The sequence below is a fragment of the Melospiza georgiana genome, chromosome 1, assembly GCF_028018845.1.
Source record: "Melospiza georgiana isolate bMelGeo1 chromosome 1, bMelGeo1.pri, whole genome shotgun sequence".
Lineage (NCBI taxonomy): Eukaryota > Metazoa > Chordata > Aves > Passeriformes > Passerellidae > Melospiza > Melospiza georgiana.
This window is the reverse complement of record NC_080430.1, coordinates 68,996,299-69,011,149: the sequence shown is the minus strand read 5'-3', so window position 1 is coordinate 69,011,149 and position 14,851 is coordinate 68,996,299.

Genomic DNA, 14,851 nt, shown 5'->3' with positions numbered 1-14,851 from the left:
AAATTTTCTGCAATGAGAAACAGCTTCAGGGTGAAACTGTGGCTCCCTGGAAACTTTGTCACAGAGTTGCTAGTTCACTGTGAACACTGGCTGTGCCCCATTCCCAGATTGCTCTTCCCACTTTTCAACCTCAACTGCCCTCAGTTTTCAGCCCTCTGAGTGACCTTTTCTTATAGCACAGCATGGTGCTCTGACCTACTCCAGCTCCTAACAACAGGCTTTCTGTTGAACAGCATGTGAACCTGGGCCAGGAAAAGATGGCTTAGATTTTATGAGGATTGTGGACTACAGAGACATTGCCCCTGAACACACAGGAAGCTTGATTTTTGGATTGGTAGAATCTACAATAGCTCACGAATGTAAATAGAACAAGATGCATTTGTCTTTAGCTGAGTGTACAGTCTGTACATTATGGGTCTACCCACAGTTTATTTGTTGCGTTGAGAAATAAAATATCTTGGTTTTATTCCTTATCAGTAAAAAAAAAATGTTTCTATTATCCACAAAACTAAGACTGACTCACATTTTTATGGCTTCAGTAATATGATGTATTTTTAAATTATGGAAACTTCAAGAGTGAAACTACAACATGTTTTTAAGTGTAAACGATGATTCTGTTATTTGCAAACATAATGATCTCAGTTAAAAAGTTAGTACAAAATGTGTGCAGAAATATGAAAATGAGTGCTTGGGCAGAAATAATCACCATTCACCTTGGAATGTGTATGTTAGTGCTCTTAACGGCATTGTTTTTTCCATGAAGATGTACTGAATAATTATGGGACTATGACTTGAGAATTCACAATATATGAATATCCGATATAATAATTTTGTAAAGTGTAGAAATTTTTACGAAATTTATTTACTTGATAGAGAATTTTACTGAGAATTATTTTTTTCATGTCACCACAGCCCTTGAATTTGAGGCTAGTATCAGCATATGTGCTGTTTATTACTATATGTTGGGGAACAGTTTCAAAAAGTTGCTACAAGTGCCTGCAAAACATAGTAATATTAATTTTAGCCCATAATAAACTGTTCTCACAGGTACCAGCCAACATCTGCTTAGTTACTGCTACACATCCTTAGTCAGCGACATTGGAGGTGTGGTCATCCTGAGCCCTGTTTCTCAGAGGCTCTGAGGATGGGGAGTTGGAGAAGATTTCAGCTCAGTCCGAGATCTCAGATCCCGCACCTGGATGTTTATCAGGAGCAAGAGCAGTAGCAGGGGGCGGAGAATGCGGGGCGCGCTCCCGCTGGAAGCGCGGCACGGCAGAGCGGGGGATGCGGTCCCGCCGGTGTCGCACGGTCCCTGCAGCGCCGGCTGAGGTCACTGTGGCTCCGCACCTCCCGCTGCTTTTGGAGGAGATTTTTGCTGCCGGAAGAAAGGATGCGGCAACAGATTTTTCTTTTTTTTCTTCTTCTTCTTCTTTTTTTTTTTTTTTTTTTTTTTTTTTTCTCCCAGCACATATAGTTTCTAAAAATGGGGACTAACTGATGGTTGTAATTTTGATGGGGAATTACCTGTAGGCAAGACGGCAATCAAACCCACACTATTAACAGAAGGCTGATTGAGTTAATGAATATAATTGTCAACTCTGCAAACGGATTCAGTCTGTCTAACAATCTATCAGTTTGTCTTTCCTCTTGGAGTTGTCCCCATTTATATCGTGCTCTATGGTGGCTGTAGGTGAATACCTAAAATCTCCATAAATATAATGTTTGAGGGAGGACTGATGGATACTTGGGAAGGAAAAGGGGATCTGCTATACTGGGTAGCTGAATTTATCACTGTTCAATTAAACACAATAAATTTGGACTAGGCAGCTGAAATAGTAGGTAATATTAACATTTTATTTTTCATACAGCTGGTCTGCATGAAATTCAGGTCCTTTACTCATTAGACTAAGTCTGCAAAGGACATCCTTAACTTAAATTACTTATGGTCTGATGAATGAAATAGTGTACAGGAAGCATTGCATATAGATATCAGAGACTGATGCTCAAAAGTAAGAATGAAATGTTCTGTGGAGCAGAGAAGAAATAAGGACATGTGAGAAAACATAAAAAATGCCTCCTGTGAGTCTGAATTTCAGGCTTGGCAAGCCTGCAGCCCACCAGGATAAAATGAACCACAAAGCCCACTACTGGATCTGCAGGTATTTTCTTTCCATACCGGAAATCCCACGGGCCTGTAAAGAAAGGCTTTCTATCCTCCCCATGAGTTCAGAGAGAAAAGAGTGATATATTAGAAGATGAAGACTAAACTACTGAATAGTCAGAAAAGCTTAATTCACAGCTCAACCCACGGACAAATCCAATTCAGAAGAGCCCTGTACAGATGACACAGCCTTTCTAGAAGCAGTTCCTATAAATGACCTTTTTCAGATGTATTGGAAGAAGTGTATATTCAGCTTCTGATAGAGGAAGCATACTCTGCTTCCTCAGAGCTTGAACCAGTCCTCGGAGCTGCCATCACTGAGAGGTGAGGGCCAAACTACAACAAGAGAGTTGCCTGCCTTTCCCCTGGGGTCACTCATAAGAGGACAACAAAAATGAGATGACACTCCACGTCTGTGATGAACATTGTAAAGCAGCGTGACATAGGAATAATAACACATACATTTTACAGTGGAAAAAACCAGCTGCATTTGCAGAGAAGCCACTTTTGAACTCTACTAGTGAAAGTAAGGAGCAAGAACCCACAGGGAGTGATCAGAATTACTCCCCAAGGCCGGAGCCTCTCTCTTTGGAGCAAAATAAAAGATATCCTTCATGTGCTGCAAGGGAAAGGTCAGGTGGAATCAGATTGCCCCAGGTCTATTTGTCTGTAAGTGAGGCTTTTGTGCTCTAATGGCAGCGACAGAGTCAGGCCTAGGTAGTCCATAGTTGTGTTTTATTAGAGGATACGAGGCTGTGGCATGGGCCTGATCTAGCTTAATTCACGGAAAGAAACACAAATTGCCTTAGTGAGGGGCAAATGACCATATATTCATGTGATTTAAAAAAAAAAAGTTGTCAGACTTAGGTAAGTCTCCTAGTAAAGAGGTGATCAACTTTTCTGAAATCCATCTCATATACCTTTGTGTAGGTAATGCTGTGTTTTGCAGTCTTCCTTTCATCTGCAAGAATTTTTCTACACAAACATAATAATACAATATCTATCTGTCTTCTGACATGAATCTATATTCTTAAAACCTCGCATGTAGCAGATGGAATAAGATTTATAACCCATTTGCCCATTTGTCAGTGATTCCTTCACTAGCTCTCACATATTACTAATTTTATTTAATAGAAGAGTATTTTGCATGTCTGTCATGCAAAATTTCAGGCCTCTTTCCAACATTAAGAACCCTTCCCCCCCGAAATGTTCTTATGCTGTATCACTCTCTGTGTCACAGCTAACAGCATCTGAATACACATCATCTCTATAACTGTGAGTTTGTCCTCAAATTAGTTGGATTAGACAGTAGGTTCCAGAGACTACACTGCCATTGAATACACTTACTTGAAATTTAACAGGAAGTTTAATCAATAAAAATAACAACAATAAATTTTTCTCATACTGCTTTCCTTATGCTATAGAAATCCCTGAGTATAAATGGCTTTCAGCTGTTCCTCAAGAGATACCTTTGTCATTTATTGAGCATTTTGTGCTTCACAAGAATTCCTATTACAATGTCACAACTTAAATTTCCCTTGCCTCAATGCTCTTGAAATGCCTCTCCAGCTGATGGAAAAGGGAGTATCATTTGGTTCTTGCATGTAGGTGCCATCTAAATCAACAGTGTCTATGATCTATATGCATAGACAAACAGTAAAATCCCCTTAAAATAGAAAGAAATATGATTTAAGAAAAGTGAAAAACCTCTATTTCAAATAATAGAGTAGAACTGCTTGTTAGGAACTTCAGTGAGTGAGTCAATATCTCTTGCTCAAAAATGAAACGTTAGCTAAAAGTTGAATTAACTGAGTAAGCCAACTAATTGAAGTCTTAATCATGACCCGTAAAAAGAATATATTTGTTTGCTTTTTAAAATGTATTTTTATGCATATGAAGACTGTCTAATAGGCATTTTTCAAAAGGAGGAAAGAAGAAAGCAAGGATTTTATGTTCAGTGTTCAGGTCCTGTCTTGCCTGCCTGCCTGTAGGAAGCAAAAAAAGTGTTTAAATTATAACATCGGAAGAGTCAGGAGCAAAAATGTCAAGTCTTTAGAGAAAAAAGGGTTTTTAGGCATGACTGTTATGATTTTTTCATTTTGTTTAATTTTAGTGTCTAAAAAGCATTTGGAAAGAGGATGTTTTTATTTAAAATTCAACATCCACAATACTTATATTATGGTGTGAAAGCTGCACTAGATGACTGATATCTTGGCAAATCTCCCAGGAGCTTAAGCTGTGCAGGATCTTACCCATTATTTAAAAGCAAACAAGCATAGGGAAAAAAATAAACAGAATAAAAAATATTCACCATTTAATTGTAATAAAGAAATAATAATAATAATAAAATCTTTGGCACATACGGCTTTCAGAGAATGGTTTTGATTGACCACTGGGTCAGGTTTTTTGCCTGAAAATATCTGTCCTAAATATAATTCAGAAATAAGAGGAGGCTTTGTGTGGTGGTGGTAATTTTCTTTTTACTTGGTACTTTGACAGAGACTTAGCCTCCATTTTACCTGAAGGACTTACTAAAATTCATATTCTGAAATACCAGCTCAGATTCAGACACATGGATGAACACATGGCAGAGTGTTTCTCATTGGAAATGGCAAGAAACATTCCCACTTACTTTTAATACTTATTTATTGATTTTTATGCAGCACCAGTAACACCATTATCTCAGCACTGAAAGAATGATATAAACTGTAAAATATCTTCTTTGAGACATTTAAACCTTTGCTGGATAAAATGCTAGTAAATGTGATATTAATTAAGAAATAATCCTGCACAACAGTAAAAGACGTTAGATCCGTATGAGTAAAAGGAGTTTCTCAATTTTTAATATTTTTAAATCTGTGGTAGGCATAAGATTATGTTCTTAATTTTTTTACTTTTTAGTAGAAGATCAAAGCGCATTATAAATTTAACCTTGATTCAAACAATACATTTCCTTCATATTCTCTAGGCCTGCGGTTTTTTGAAATCATCAACTTTTGGGTGGGTGTGTAAGGCAATACATTCTCCCTCTGTGCCCAAAAAGTAATGTAAGTAAATTTCCACGGTTGAAAACTGGAGTGCAAATATTTTTAATCTTAGAATCTAGTGTAAAATGGCTGCCTTAACTTTCCAAATGTGCTCAGGTACTATGGTGATGGGCAAAGCATGACAACTAAACTCATGAGGTTGTGTTAGAGAGAAGATTGTTCAGGACACGGGTGGCTGCTTTAATTTGCAGTCCCCCACTGTTCAGCAGCTCTGGGATCAGCTTTAGGAAGAAGACATCCCATTCCTCAGCCATGCTAAGGCATGTATTCAGGGAGCTTTATATTCACATACTTATTTCATGTCCCTGGAGTTGAGCTTATTGATTACTCACATACTTAAACAGTCTTAACTTTAACAGCTTTGTTAAAATGGGGACTAATTTACTTACAGTCAGTCCCCATTGTGTGCAACAGGGATATACATTTTTAAAAGGGGAAAAAGGAACAAGCCAAAAAGTATATATGCGCTTAAAACAGGCTTTAGACAGATTTGAGGGGTTCTAGTACATGACTGAATCTAGCCCATAATGTTAAAACTGCTTTTCTTCCAAAACATGGGCAAACCCATCAATCACTAAGGGCAATAGTAACAGTGGCAGCATGTGGTCGACATTGGTAGTGAGAGAAAAATAGTCTGAGTAAATGCAATACTTTCTTCAACACTGCACACTACTTTAGCATAACTTATTTTGAAAGGGTAAAAGATGCAATTTTGAAAAAGCTAGTAAGTATGGTTTAGAATGACTTCTGATGCATATTATGTCATTTTCTCTCAGTTTAAAAAAAATTTAAAACAAATAATTTGGCTGAACAAAGGTGAATTTTGTCATACTATTCCCACACATCTACTTTTTAAACTTTATAATGATTCACAGGTCAACATTATATGAAATCACCTAATACCCTTCATGGAAATATTTCCATCTGGTAATAAAGAGAAGAACCCATTTGAAAATTAAAAATGGAACAGATGCATAAAACTGCAAATATTATTTCAATTTAATCTAATAATTACAGAAGTAGAAAGATTCTAATTCAGTATTAGAATTTGCCAATGCTGAGGCTGATTTCTGTGCTCCAGATTACAGCCCTCAGTAAAGGGCTCTTTTGGACTAACTGCATCAAGTGGGTGGGCAGATAGACAATTTATTTCTCTGAGAGTTGTTTTCTGGGTAAAAATAATGCCCATTATTTTTGGAGACAGCCTTCAACCAACATTTTAAAACACAACTGTTCTCCATTCTGACTTCTCTCACTTTTTTTTTTTTTAATTTTATGATTACTATTTCTTTGCAAACACTCATTCGAACGAAGCAGAATTTACTTACATCCTGCAGTGGGACAGTAAGCTCCCAAGAGATATGGGTTTACAGGAACCTCGTATGTCCCATTTTCCAGCTGTGGGAAAATGATTTTCAGGAAAGGGAGAATGACTTGTCTAAAATCACACAGTGAGATTAATGATACAGACAAGCATTGAACATTTAGGCTGTGGTCAGATGACCACTAAGATTGGATTTATGCATTACTGGATCACCTGGCCATACAAATTTGGTGCAGGCAGGCATGCACTCCTGTTGATTATTCACAGTCCATCATGTAGTGCTTATGTCAGCTGGAGCCCTGGATAGCCCAGAGTACAGAGTATCCCATATGCCATTTGTTCTCATCTCTCAAGTGTAGTTTCGGATGATGGCCTGTTGCACTGAGGTAGGAAAGTTAGCTTCTGCTTATGAGGCTGTTATTACTACAGGAAAAACCCTAGAAAGTGACCATGTCACAAGCAAGGCACTGCTTTAACGTCACAACATGTCAGGGCATCACAGTCCCAGGCTGCCGTAGGTGGCAACATGGATGTGTTGTTGGCTCTGTCCCTGGAAGTGCCCATTTCCTGCCACAGGCTGGTGATGGAAGGAGTGCAGATGTGGTGCCCAGAGTATGGTGTTTCACACTGGGTTGCATGAACAGAGAACAGAGGGCAGATCTAATTGTTTTGCCAAACCTTTTCTCATTGCTGATTCAATGGAGCACAGTAAGGCTAAGAAATGAGAGATTCCTCTTTCCTGAGGCATCTGGGTTGTGAGAAGAGCTATAACCACAACAGAAGGTTACACTTAAAATTTGGGGAGATCCAGAGTATGAGGAGAGCTTCTGAAAGGAAGTGTCCTCAAACATCTCCTATTAGACGTTTCTCAGGAAGGTGCCCACCCAACCAGTGATATTTACTGAACACTGAGGAGAAAGGGACTTAAAGTTTCTGAGACGTGGCAGCTCTTGGCTCTTAGCATTTGGATCTGAATCAATTTGGGCAAGACTGATTGCAACTTCAGCAAGACAATGCTGAAGTTGAGAATGCTCTTTGGAAGGGTCCCAGCTCACGGTCTGAATGAGCCCTGCAGAAATTTGGAATGAAAGTTTTTCAACTGAGTATGTATCCTCTCTCTCTGTCCTGTGACCTGTCCTGATTGTTTATCAACATCTTGGGTCACTGCAATATTGTGCTGGCGTCATCTTCAGCTGGTTTTAGACCTCATGAAGCTTGTGTTTTCTGTATTTCTCAGCTGATGCCCTGGAGACAGGACAGTCTGCTGTCATAGCCATGTTATTTTGTGCTTCTAAAAATATCCCATGCCACACTTACTTTATTTCATCTAGCTTAAGCTAAACCAGAGATAAGACAGTAGAATTATAGACTAGTTTGGGTTAGAAGGGTCCATTAATAGTGATATAGCCCAACCCCCCTCCAATAACTAGATCAGGTTGCTCAGAGTCCTATCCAGCTTGGCCTTCAATATTTCCAGAGATGGGGCATCCACCACCTCTCTGGGCAAACTGTTCCAGGGCTTCACCAACCACATCACAAAAGAGTTCTTCCTTATATCTAATCTAAATGGACCCTCTTTTAATTTAAAACCATTAGTCCTTGTCCTGTTGGAACAGGCCCTACTGAAAAGTCTGTCTCCATGTTTCACATAGGCTGCCTTTATGTACTGAAAGTCCACAATAAGATCTCCCTGGAACCTTCTTTCCTCCTGGCAGATCAAACTCAACTCCCTCAGCTTTTCCTCATAGGAGATAAAGGTGACTTGAGAAGACCTGTCTGATTAGGCTTTGAATCTTTAGGATTTACATAATCTGTTCTGGTGGCTCAACTGTGAGCTGGTAACCACCCGCTGAAAGATGGTAAATGACAACTGGGGACAGTAATGAATAGTTAGAGGTTGTAATATCTTGAAGGCTCCAATTACTGCCATTGCTACTCTGTGACTGTGCCTGAAGACAGAGTGTGGGAGTGACTCGACTCTGCCAGTGACTAAGCAATTAGCCCCAAAGGCAACATGGCACATTTCTCTGGGCCTCCATTTCCCATCTGTGGAAGCAGAGCAGTGCTGTGCATTCACTTTCACTTAGCACATTCTGCTTTGACACTAAGTGTGAGGATTCAACTTTAAACTGGGATTTCTGAAATGCATCATGAGGGAACTAGGCATCTACTCAAATATAACTAAAACAGTAGTTAGAAATTACTGGAAATGAGTCCATGTCCTTGCAGTAACAACAGCTACACTTCATCTCCTTCATATTCTCTTTTTCATATAGAGAGATCAGAAAGACCTTATTTCCCCATATTAAGATCACATGGCAAACATTTTCTTGGAGCAAAATGCCTGCTAAAACATTTTGGTTTATGTAAAGGCACAAAGTGGTATTACCTATGGGGCTTCGGGCTGCAGGGGCCTCCAGGCAAAATACTCTACATGCTGAAGAGGAAATGCAGTTACTGAAGTCAAGTTTATGTTTTTTAACCTATTTTTCTTGAGATAACTTTGTCAGATTGTCAAACAAACTCTCCAAAGGGATTTGAGTCACAACCACATTAAACTGGAATCCAATCTTGTTATGCTGGCCTCAGCGAGTGGATATTCCCTCTGAGCAAGCCTGCACTGTATTAAGCTGCCTTCTGTTTCTTCAACCTAAGCTGTGAATGTATAATCATATTTCCTTTTGAAAATGACTTGTTTTTCTTCATTACAGAAACAGGATTGATTTTCCTACAGAGTGTTACACTTGTCAAAGCAGCTATAATCAAATTTCACTGTAATGTCCCTACACAAGTAATTCCCACAATTAAAACTGTAACCGTTCTGGATACCTGTTGGGTTAGATTCTAACCTTCATGTGTATCTGGAATTGATCCACTGAGAACATGGGCCAAATCCACAGCTTTGCAAATCAAAGGCACTGGAGCTGTATCTGTAGGCACCAATTGTGGCGATAACTGACTTCCTTCAATGAAGTAAACAGAATCACTTACTAATACTGATATGACAAGAGGAAAAATATAGGACCAATAAGTCAAAATAAATTACCTTTTACATCAATGAATGACAGAAGCTGCATAGTTTTTTGTAATTTTCCAATATTCCAAACCTTCCCTCATGCAACCTTTGAATAAAATAAAGTGGAGCTGGATACAAGGATAGTAATGTTTCAAAAGTTGGCTCAGGAGAGGCTTCAGTGGCCCAAGAACTCCAATGACAAGCCATCTTAAGAGTTCACTACCTCAATAGACTATATTTTGGGTGATCAATCTTTAATTTAATTTAAGATTAATTCAATGAAGATATTTATGTCAGCTTTGAAGAAAGCATGGGCTAAAACTGCATCCCTTTATATGTGTGACACTCAAGTGCTGCCTTTGCTGTGCTATTACTAAAATGGTCCTGCAGGTCATTCTCCAGACTTCCACTTATCATTAATAGCTCTAGTCAGGGTGGGCCAATCTGTTCAAATTCACCTTTCACTTCTAAGAGAAGGCAAATGTGGCTACCTTCCCAAGCACACCGTGCCTTTCTTGTGCAGTGGTCACCAAGAAGGAAGCCACAGCCCTTGTTAAATGGGCTGATGCTCAGCCACACTCCAGGTCTTCCTCTTTTCTCTCTCTCTCTCACACACACTATCACGTGCACGTCCACATATTCCTGCAAAATGCTGACAACCTAAGTTAACAGCAAATAATTAAGACAAAAATGCATTTTAAATATAAAGCTGAATCACAGCTCCCACTGCCTGGCAGCAGCCAGGTGATATAAGCTATAAACTTACCCTAAGGGTCAGCACTGCAATTCCTCTGTTACAGAGGAAATAATGCTCAAGGCAGTGCAAACAACTGTGCTGCTGAATTTGCAGCTCCACCTATTTTCTGAAGGTCAAGCAGCCTGAACTCCCTACAGACACACACTGCTGCATGTGTGCACATACACACAGAAGTAAGTAAAAATAAACAAACTATTTACCAGCATGCCTTTCACTTACATCCACTTAGTATTATCTATTGTAGTCATTCCATTGGAGAACAACATGTTATTAAGGGAGGCCAGCTCTGCCAAGTGTTAGTCCCCCAGAGGGGACTCACCCATGTGTTAAACATTTTAGTCTCATAATGGAAGGCTATGCTGTATATTTCAATGACAATTCACTTAGTACTTACAGATGAGATACTTGGGAGTGCAGTGTTTGCTTTTGATACTGAGAGAGTGGGCATTAAAATCACATAGTGCATACTGTTTGTGAGGCAGATGCTCTTGTGGCAGCCAGCAAACCAGATACTCAAGTTCATCTGGGGTGCTCAGTGTGTGCATCAGACTTGCTCTGAACAAGGAGAGCCCTGAACACACTCGGCTTCCAGAGGCAGGAAATGATTAGGAGAGTGGAGTGGAGTGGAGTGGCAGAAGAGCTTAAGAAGTGTATCATTCCTTTATAATCAGGCAAACAGAGACTGCTTCTTTCTACACAGCAGTCATTCTTAAGACATCTTGTAACAAGGAAGATGAAGATATCTCAGGCTGCTTCGTCTGCTTTAGAAGGGAGATGAGATATCACAAAACTTTGCTGCTATAAGCAGAGACTTATTTAACATGAAGAAAGAAAAAAGCAGGAGTTACAGGAAGGAACTAGAGAGTCTTCATGGGGTCTTTCACCCAATACTCTTCTCAGATTGTCTGGCATCCTAAAGTGGCTTGCACTACAGAAGAATGTTCCAGTCCTGGTTTCCTTTAAGTAGATTTGACTTTGTCTTATTTAAAGCAAATGTGTTGCTTTGTTGATGTGAAAGTTTTGATGACACACCATCCTAATTGCTGCTCTTGAGAAACACAAACCTGCAGACAATGCTCTATGACATGTTTTTGTGCTTCTCGTTGTTATAGCTTTCCACCAACTGATCATCACAGCAAGTCAACCTGCAAATAAGTACTCCTGAGCACTTTAATGAGACCCTTATCTCTGGCCAACTTAGGAATACTCATTGGGCTTTCCCCCTGTTGAACAGCAGCAACTCCAAATAACCCTCCCATTAAAACAAATGCGCTGCTGTCAGAGATGTCAGGTTGAAGGGCCAGCAGCCTTCTGAAGCCGCTGTTGCATCATCCTTTTGTTGGGCCAAGGTACAATGCCTCCTGGAGTGATTAGAGCAATTACTCAGCACTGTTTGTCACAGTCAATCAGATCTGACCAGCATGAATGCAGCCGTGACCTAGACCTGCCTCTCTAGCAAAGCATTATTATTGGTTGTCATCTCTGTCTTTGGTAGCTCCATGCATGCGTCTAAGTTGGAAATGCACTAAGAAAACTTCCTAGCAATTATTTCTCTTTCGTTTCTCTCCTTGATGGGCCTCTCCAATCATCTGATGCATGCTTTCTTCCCTTTTGTCTTACCGCCTGTGTTCCTGCTGATATCTACTGTGACTTTCTGCCAACGAGTTAAGTAGCAAAAGCCACTTGAGAAGTGGCTTTTAAAGTCACCCCTTCTCTGGTTTTCATTTAGCATGAACCAGAGGAAGCTGCTAGATGGAAGAGAGGAGAGAGAACTCAGTAAGTCCAGTCCTCTGTGCATCTCCTTTACAATATTTTCTACGGCAAATGCAACCTAGTAAGTGTATTTTGCAGGAAAATGCTTGACAAGATTTAAAAACACGGATTAAAAAATGTGTTGCTCAAATTAATATAAACAAGTTCTGTGATTTATTTATTTTTTTTTACGGCTGGAATTAGGATATTGAAGAAGAATAACACTTGAACCTGGTCACTGAAGTGTCCTGGCTCCTCTACACTGCTACTCATTCTCACTCTTGCTTTCATCTTAAGCTTTGCTTGAGATCTGCAGGAAAGCAAGGACAAGCACATCTCTGCTCTCTGCCTTCCCTACAAGGACAAAAGTATCCAACTGGGCTGCACCTTCAAACTGCCACATTCTCTCCTCTTTTTAATTTTTTTATTCCACCGCACATACAAGAAAGATACTTTGTCAGCATTATCAAAGAAAGAAGCAAAAGGCATAGAGACATGTTTCAGGAGGCTGAGATGTCACATTGACAGATGAATGGATGAAGAGCTACCTAGCACCTTTCTGCAGCACACTGATACAAATGTCCTGCATGCAGGTGTGTAAGGGAGACTAAAGAACATAATTACATGCAGGCCATGTCAGCAGAGGCTCTTACACTGATCCTAACTGTGGTTAGTGAGGAAAGGAAGAGCTTGTGAAAAGATGTGTGTGTGAAGAAGACTTCAAATTTCAATAAGGGGAAGATGTTAAATGTATGCTATTTTTTGATGTATGATTATCATTAATAGGAAAAATACTTGTGTTGCTACTTGCAGCTGTTGCCAATAATGGAGGAATGAAGGGCCCTCTGATCACAAAAAATCCCAGTAGAAATTTTGTCATTAGTACAGTAGTACAGCAATTACAGTATTGCTTTTAAAACCGTTCAAAGGTCAGTAAACAATAGATTATTAAACACAAAATGCCTTGTAATTGTTTTTCCAGGAAGTAGCTACATACTACTGAAATTATAACATATACTGTGGTCTGTGATGGTATAAGGACCCTGAAGTTTAGACAGTTTCCAAAATTCTTTGAGAGAATGAGGAAACATTTACCATACACAGGCCGCTGGTGAGGTTTCTTTCACTCACCCTTAAAACTATTGTTTCTCAGTTAGGCAAAATTAGAGGTTCAGCACTGATTCTCTTTGGAAAATATGGATAAAGGTATTGAGATATGGGGCACAACAAAGAGTATTTCAGCTGTCTGACTTCAGGGATAAAGAACTGTCATGCTTTGTAGTTTGTTAGATCCTTAAATCCTTTGAAAAGGTTTAAGGATAAAAAACCCACAGTTAGCTAGGAAATAATGCACATTAGAAATAATATAATAAAATTACAAATAGATGAAGTAAGAAAATGTATTACAAAGATTATACTTAATAAGTATCCTTCTTAGCTGATTTAACATCTCAGCTTCCTGTCAGACTGGCTGATTAGCCTTTACAATGTACCCCAAGGCTGGTATACCCTGCCAAAATCCAAAAGGTATATTTTTTTCTCACTGGTAAAGGTGGTTGCCAGAGCCATCCAGTGCAGCTGCTATGCACAGTCTGTTTCTCTGGTAGATCAGAAAAGAGTAATTGTCTCTTCCTCGTTCACTCGTCTTTATTGTCAGTAAGGAGGTGATGCAGGGGATCAATCGTTTTACCTTTCCTTTAAGGTTACCAATCATTTATCTTAATTGGAAAATTCCTGTCTTCAGCTCTAATCTGTCTATTATTTCAATGTAGGACACAATATCAAAGCTTTATAAATCTTACAGCAATTCAGTAGATGTAAAGCATTACATTTTTATTTAATCAGACTTTTAACACTAACCTGTGCATTCTAATTAAAAATGAGGGATGCAATCCTGCTTTGGATTGGTTTGGTAACATCCACATATTTACTGTTAAATAAGGTAGGGTCCTTTCATACCTAGCTTAGAAGATAAAGCTGAATAATCTGGGTGAAACCAGAACCACTGCAAATTTGTCATTGACTCCATCTCATGTTGACCATTTGCACCAACTCTTTTGACATTTCTTTAGCCTGAGTCAGGGAGAAAGAGAATGCTTGTAAACTTTTACTTAAATATTCTTATAATTTATTACTAGGAAATGCATGGTTGTGAGCCCAATGTGGTATGCAAAATAAGTAACTCAAATCTTCCAAGGCTTGAAGATATGTTTTCTTCACTCTAAGAAATGAGTTTACTTACTTTGCTGCCGAATGGGTTTTAAACAACAAATTTTTTCTCTGCTAAGTAGCTGACAGGTTGTGATAGGAGCATTGCCAGTTCTGCTGCAACTTTTCCTCTCGTTCAAAATAGTTTCAGAGCATGTGCTGATATCCATAGAGAGCACACTGGATTCAGTGATTCTCCATGTGGGTTAATGCAGAATCAGAGCCTTAATGGGGCTTAAGATCAGGAAAATTCTGTTTCATATTGTTTGACTACCCTCAGGTTGGAAACTGTAGAGGTGGACATGCTTCTCTTGTTGGTGAAAGACTTCATAGTGTAGACACTGTGAAACTCAGGGGAAAAGTAGAGACTGATGAAGTCTGTGAAAGGGTTAAGTGTCCATGGAATGGCACAGCCATGCCATTATCTTGGTAGATTTTTCAAAATTGTGAACTCTACAAGCTTTACTTATCCATATAAACTAGCATCTAAACAGTAATCCCTCACATGTTCAAATATTTTCCTTAAATATTCTGTATTCTACGTGATTTGCACCTCACACTAGCAGTTCTCCTGCTGTGAGATGGC